This window comes from Bidens hawaiensis, unplaced genomic scaffold, assembly GCF_021521415.1.
Source record: "Bidens hawaiensis isolate Kalapana, Puna unplaced genomic scaffold, B.hawaiensis_p1.1 tig00003760_1, whole genome shotgun sequence".
Classification (NCBI taxonomy): Eukaryota; Viridiplantae; Streptophyta; class Magnoliopsida; order Asterales; family Asteraceae; genus Bidens; species Bidens hawaiensis.
In genome coordinates this window covers 1,387,518-1,395,215 of record NW_027491216.1, presented here as the reverse complement: position 1 = coordinate 1,395,215, position 7,698 = coordinate 1,387,518, and the positions used below count along the sequence as shown (strand labels likewise).

The window sequence follows — 7,698 nt, the reverse complement described above, 5'->3', positions numbered from 1 at the left end:
AAGATCCGCCATTGTACGCACGGGGACCACTCTGACCAGAAAAAACCTATGCATGAGACAACCCTACTGCACAGTGGGTCCCACCGAATCGGCCTCGACGATCTCCATTGGACCAAACGAATATTTCGATGACACATGATCCAATAAGATTTCATCCCTATGGCTATAATTAAAGAGAACTCCAACATGTAAAGGATAGGCTCTCACTCGTAAATATCGCTTATAACTTATCATACGGATACCCTTTCCTGTAACAAGGCTAAAGATGTTAGTTTCGCAGATTCAGATCGCTCACTCGAATTCTTGGCTTTCAACACCACCTCACCCATGGGAATATAGATTTAAACTTCGGTTTAGATCGGTGTTTCTTCACACGTCATGTTGTCGATGCCTAAAATACTTTCAAAATGACGTGCAAAATCCAACATCAAACCTAAAAAAACATGTCTAGTGTTCTACAAACTCACATATGGATGTCCATTCATTGGTCAACCCAGACATACTGTATCCAAGATTCCAAGTAATTTACAGTCACTATCTGTTCATATGTGGTTGCCTATTTGCTGGGTCTGTATCCAGGCTCTTTAAGTGAGCTTCTAAAGATTTAATAATATATTTCATTATCATGCTTTGTTTCCAAAGTTTCTTCAGAGCAAATATTAAGTCATTTTCCAAAGTTCTTAATTTTTTAATTGAAAAGGTTAAATGATGATTTAACATCAACTAGTGTTAAAAGATTAAACATGTTTCAAAGTTGCAAACTAAAGCTCTAATTCCTCATGGTTAAGGACGCAATCCAAAACATATACATACCACAAGACAGTTCACAAACCAAAAGCCGTAAAAGTACCTTTTTACAAGCAAGATTAACACGAGATTCTTCATAAATGTCTCTTTCCTATGAAGACTAATTTTACTTGTACAGCCCAAGGAATAAACATAAGGGCAAAGTTATCAAACAACTAGAATACCTTACAACATTCACTACTAAATACAGCCAACTTTGGCAATAATTATTCATATCAAACACTCCTCACGAGAAGATGCATGCCAATTTCTACCAAAATATAGTACAACCTCGGTTTTATATAGTGCGAGGCACCCCAAGGCGGTTTGGGTCCTAGAAGCCGAGCTTTTGCAACTATGACTAGAATGTACCTAAGATTTATGGTTTGACCGAACAACATTTGCCACATATATATATAAACTCACGGATTGCACTTTCCAGATTGGTAAAATGAATAAGAATCATGGTCAAGTGTCTGCAAGGTAAAACATTTTTAGATGTTAGAATAAAATCCAAAACCAAGAACTCTAATTTTATTAATTTAGTTTATGACGCCTTGTTGGAAAGTCATGTGATTAAATACCTGCTCTTGTGAGCGGAAATACATGAAAGGTGTATAATGAAGGAAATTTGACACTCGTGAGGTATAAATATCAGCATACCTGCGGTTTGGAAGATTAACAAGTGAGCATTATCAACAACAAATGAACAATTTTTTAAGTTCTTAAATTAGAGGAAAACTGAAATATGTACTTCTCTATTTGTCGCATCAGATGACTCTTGTCCCACAAACCTGCACGTGACAGATATCCCCACCTAACAGCAATTGATCCATCAGTTATAAAGGTTGAATAACAATAACAATAACAATAACAATAACAATAACAATAATAATAATAATAATAATAATAAATATAATACTATGTTTTTAAGTCTGGCAAAACGGATGGAGCGGATCAAGTCAGTTAGCGGGTCAAGCTGGGTTTGGGTCCAAACGGGTTCTAACCAAAATGGGCTACTGTTGAAAATGGCCATTTTAGATTTATAAAAATGGGTTCAACAACTGTATTTGTTTTTATGGCAGCCAGCAGGCTTGTAAACAAACCAAACGTTCAGTGAACTGTTCGGGAACCGTTTGGCAATAAGTTCGTTTATTTAGCAAATGAACGAACATGAACACATGTCCCATTTGTTCATTTATGTTCATGAGCGTTCCATTATATTCGTTTGGTTATGTTCATTTATGTTCATTAGTTTACGTTTTTTTATTTGCGTACCTTTTTATATTTTTTAAAATTTTTTTTACGTTCATTACAATTTAGTCCCGATTTATGTAATTAAAATATCACCCAATACAATTTAATCTAGTTTTACTAATTTTGTAGGCACGACAGATTGAGGTTCACGTTTACTACTAATTGGTGTTAGCTAGATTCAGTTATGTTTGTTCGTTTCATAAATGAACCATTCGTTTATACTGTCTGTTAATGAACAAACATGAACACATTCAATTTTCTTAATGAACAAACACGAACAAGAAACCCCGGTGATTTAATTATTCGTGTTCAATCGTCAATAGTGTTTAGACAATGACTAACCTTTTGCTGAAGTGTTCACCGTCCTCTTCCAACATCGGTGCAATTTTTTCATCCAACCGTTGCATTACAATAAGTAGCCTTTGCACGCTCTCAGTGAGCTCGTTATCATCCATATGAGTAGCAGCCATGGTCTATAAAATGAATGGTAAATTCTATAGAACCATAATAATCTGATCAAAAGAATCTATTAATTGTCGTTGCAAGTCCATAAATAGTTAAATATTCCTCGTTCCTGTAATTTAAAGACAGTAACCATAAAACTGAAAATAAGAAAAAATAAAATAATTACTTGAGCGGGACGACCCATGTTTCTTCTTTGCAGAGCCAAACGAAGTTGGTTAAACAGATCACCAACTACCTCTTTTTGATTCATCAGCTCTACAATTATAGCCCGGTGCTCTCGACCACGAATTAGAGCATTATACTGCACCACCATAAACAATTTAGCAAACTATTTTTCATTTATAAGGACTTGTTAATTGTTATTTACGGTAATACAAAATATTTTTGTGATTATTAATTTATACAGCTTACTTACCTCTTCTTCCAATTCTCGACAAATTAATGCTGTCCGCCAGCGAAGATGTACTTTAGAAACGCTTACATCTGTATAGATATGATCGCCAACATACAATATTTCATCTCCATGAATGCCTAATGAATTTTCAACCATCTGAGCACTTCCACCAGAATACAAGCCCCCTAAAAACAAGAAACAAATAAATTGATAAATATTATTTATAATAAACAAACTAAAACGAATATGAATTTGAATTCTTGCCCGTTAATTATAGAAAATACAGAACTTCAAGAATATAATTCAACACTGATCATCATAAACAATATATATTTATAATGACGGGAAACATGAATGCCTTAAATATAGACTGATGGAATGCGGAGAAAAAAATAAAAATAAAACAGTTTATTTAAAGGTACAAGTTGTGTAATGGCCAGGGGTAATTTGATAATTCACTCACCTGGACTAGCCTTGAAGGATGGCCGCATCAGGCCCTCACTTGTAACCACTTCATATAAAGGGTGTGACATTTGAAAGAATTCAGGTTTTCTAGCTGAGACAATCACCTACATTAAACAAACACATCTAACAAACTCAAAACATGTTGTATAATTTGATTTTATTTTTGGTTATAACTAAATAGAATTATGTGGCAAAAAAAAGATTTGTGAAATGATCAAAAAAGTCAAAAGGTAGATTGCAGGAAGTTTGACTAACCATCTCAAACAAATCTCGCCAGTTCATATCATTTGGAAGGAATTTATTAAAAGAATGTCGCATCATCTTGTCTGTATAGATGTAATCCGAGTTGGTAATAAGCAGTAACTTTTTACCAGCCTAATGAAATTAAAACATAACACCTTTTAGAACATATTTTATTAAATTGGTTAAAAGCATTTCACCATTAAAAAGTGGTATTAACAGAAATACCTCCTTTTGGTCCAGAAGTGCTAAAGGTAGCTCTGGATCAGGCTCTACAAACAGTTCTGGCTTTGACATTATCTCACTCTGCACATAATCCATGAAAAAGTTAATGACTCGGGGTCCCACTAACAAGACCAAAATCAGTTACACGTTTACCTTTAGTTGACCTTCCACGTGAGCCCTAAAAAGGGCCTTACCAACAGCCTGAAACAAAAGAAGCAAATTCAAAGATTGGTGGAAGTTAAAAGAAATAAAGTTACACCGAAACAAAAACAAGTATCTTTTCTTGCCTTGTAAAGACCTTTGTAATCAAGAGCACCAAGATCTGGTGGAATAATCCCTTCATCCAATCTATCAACCATCTGAAATACAACAACCATGTATCACCCAAATACTGCATTTCTTTATGGATTCACCACTCAAGAATAATGGAAATTTATTTAAAAGAAACTCAAATAGAGGGAATAACAGGGTACCTGCATATATGCCACTGCTTCAGAAACAGAGAATAATGTATTGAGAAACTCCCATCTACTTTCATTCCTCAGGTCCACCAGTTCTCTCCCATATATCTCACTTACCATGTGCACAAAATTATCAAGTAAAATATATGGAATAATATGAACAAAAACTTTATAGTTACTATGCAGACATGATTATCTTTTCAGCTTCATAATAAACTACATAATGATAATGTTCAAGGTCACACCTGACAGCTCAGGTAGGTAGCAGTTTTGTACCGTGCATAACCCTCTTCACATAGCCAAATCGATCAGCTTTAACTAAGTTTCCCTTCTCTTTATCTATGACAAGTCCTCTAATAACCTGTTAGAACAATGGATCATGAAAATTAAAATATAAAATATTATAGTCACTAGCTTAGGTCAAGAAACCTATAAGGGAACTACCAATTCAGGGTCAAAAGAAAGCCCATCAACAGGAAAGCCGACTTTTTTTAGATTCTCCATACAATAGTCATAAGCTCGACGCCTTCAAGTTCAAAAATTGAAGTTAGATTTGAAAGAGCGTGTTCTACTTCGTTGTCACTTGAACATTGAAGCTATGTTAATATGTCTCAATATGAAATACCAATTACCATGACATTATAGTGAATTAAAGTGTAATCCATATCATATCCAATTGCACTAATTGACCGGAGATTCAATGTTCGACTACAAAATATGCCACGTGGGGAATGCCTCGAAGAAGACGGATCCTGCAAATGATTCATTATATATCACTCATCAGAAAACCATTAAAAACCTAATTAAAGTATCCCATAGTATTCATAAATCATATGACAACAAAGTGCAAGTGAAACATGCCAAAAATAGAGCATTGAGTATGCTAGCATGTTGCAAAGCCTTATTCAAACATCAGATTATCCATAAATGCATAATTGTGATCATTGAAGGTAACATAGCCAAATCGATCAGCTTTAACTAAGTTTCCCTTCTCTTTATCTATGACAAGTCCTCTAATAACCTGTTAGAACAATGGATCATGAAAATTAAAATATAAAATATTATAGTCACTAGCTTAGGTCAAGAAACCTATAAGGGAACTACCAATTCAGGGTCAAAAGAAAGCCCATCAACAGGAAAGCCGACTTTTTTTAGATTCTCCATACAATAGTCATAAGCTCGACGCCTTCAAGTTCAAAAATTGAAGTTAGATTTGAAAGAGCGTGTTCTACTTCGTTGTCACTTGAACATTGAAGCTATGTTAATATGTCTCAATATGAAATACCAATTACCATGACATTATAGTGAATTAAAGTGTAATCCATATCATATCCAATTGCACTAATTGACCGGAGATTCAATGTTCGACTACAAAATATGCCACGTGGGGAATGCCTCGAAGAAGACGGATCCTGCAAATGATTCATTATATATCACTCATCAGAAAACCATTAAAAACCTAATTAAAGTATCCCATAGTATTCATAAATCATATGACAACAAAGTGCAAGTGAAACATGCCAAAAATAGAGCATTGAGTATGCTAGCATGTTGCAAAGCCTTATTCAAACATCAGATTATCCATAAATGCATAATTGTGATCATTGAAGGTAACTAAGCAGTAAGCACTTCAATTTATCATAAGAAAACATTTGAAACCCTATGATTTCAATCATGTCACCCGGTGCAATACAAAGCAAATGAGTTGTGATTCGTGGTTTCTAGCATAGTTAATAAAAGCCCTCGCTTCTTGCACCTAGGGCCATTTTTCAGGCGAGGTTCAATAAATGCGCTTCTAATTCCTAGGTGAGCGCTTTGGAATTGTCTACAATGGGAACATAGTTGTCAATAGCGAATAGCGGTAATAGCGACGGGTCACCTATATGCTACGCAGCGAATAGCGGTAAATAGCGACCGCTAATTCATATTTAGCGATGAAGGAGTAAAAAATTTTTAAGCAGATAATTAGGGTTTATATTCACAAAATAAGCTTTATGTTGAAACTTGTGGAAGGTGCAGCAAGCCTAAAAAATAAGTCTCTACAACTTTTTATATTAAAAAATAGAAAAAAATAATAAAAACCTAAATACCGCTATAATCACGCTAAATGACCGGTATTTAGTATATAACGGCCTATAGCTGCACCGCTAGGTAGCTCGCTATAGCGCCCGCTATCACCACTATTGACAACTATGAATGGGAATATGAAAAGATAAAAGCCGGGCAAAAGAAATGCAAGCAGAGCTATTGAAACTGAGATCTAGGAGAGGTCAAAGGAATTAAATTGAACATTATGTTATTCAAGTTTTGGAATTACATTTGAACCTTGACTATCATAGAACTTTTGGCACTAATTAGATGATATTAAATGCTATATAATAGCTTTTTTAATTTTATTTGAAGAATACTACTATTTTTCATATAAATAATATATTTTTAGTTTTTTTTTTCTCAGCCCCCCAGGCTCGCGCTTTGAACGCACCTAACGCATATGGCTGCTAAATCAAATTAAGTACTTGAGTTACGAACACGCAAGTAATAAAGAAAGTCAGGAACAGAAACCTGTATCCCAAGGTCATGAAGCAAGCCCTCAGCTTCTATTGCTTGAAGCTTAGCAACCTCCTCAATTGGACCTTTCCGCGCAACATCCGCCTGACCGTTAACCTCTGCTTCAACAATCAACAAACCACAGACATTAAACAAACAAAATAAATAAAATTCCACATGACATAATTCAGAGTAAATTATAATCAAGCATACGTACATAATGTTTAACATAGAGTGTTGACCTAGGTCAATATTATTTATTAATAACATAAGAAGAAGAGTACCGTATTTGAGGTTCAAGTTGCCTTTGGTGCTCTGGCCGAGATAATCAAAATTAAAGTCGTAAGAGTTGGTATTAACGGAGAAGACGTCATCTCCGGCGTCAACGGTGCATAGACAGTAATGGCGCCTTCTCTTGGAAAAGGTGATCGTTGAAGTGTTCTGAGAAGCGGAAACGATGACCGGAAGAAAAGGATTTGTGCCGACGGCGTGGATGAAGGTGATTCCGACCATCGTTCACCGGTTAAGTGATTCGGTTTGTGGGATTTTGGTTTGGTTTGGATCGGATAAGTAAGTAGCTCAAGTTTACTGACACATGACCAGCTGGATCTGTAGTGTACGGATAAAATGCTAGCCCCTTTTAGGCCCATATGTAGTAGTATATTTGGGCTTCTACTGCTAAGTCACGAATTTATATTTTATTTGAAATTTTAAAAAAATTTTAGAAATACTTTTATGATTATGGAATCTTTGTTTTGGCTCGGATTCGAACTGGCTACCTCCCGAAGAAAGCCTAGTTCTTATCTTCATCGTCAACTTTTATGATTACTTTATTAAAAAGAATGATAAAGATAACTT

At 35.0% G+C, this 7,698-nt stretch overlaps 1 pseudogene across 1 annotated transcript; it reads right to left on the bottom strand.

Annotated features, from left to right (window-relative positions):
- Positions 1-871: 871 nt before the first annotated feature.
- LOC143624343 (uncharacterized) lies at positions 872-7,360 on the bottom strand (annotated as a pseudogene). The gene is made up of 17 exons (XR_013152090.1): positions 7,125-7,360; positions 6,856-6,959; positions 5,585-5,705; positions 5,398-5,486; positions 4,539-4,654; positions 4,306-4,405; positions 4,120-4,191; positions 3,986-4,033; positions 3,836-3,913; positions 3,623-3,742; positions 3,366-3,471; positions 2,924-3,087; positions 2,675-2,809; positions 2,386-2,516; positions 1,541-1,603; positions 1,371-1,449; positions 872-1,262 (listed from the first exon to the last, which is right to left on the bottom strand). The product of XR_013152090.1 is annotated as an uncharacterized LOC143624343 (transcript).
- Positions 7,361-7,698: the final 338 nt, after the last annotated feature.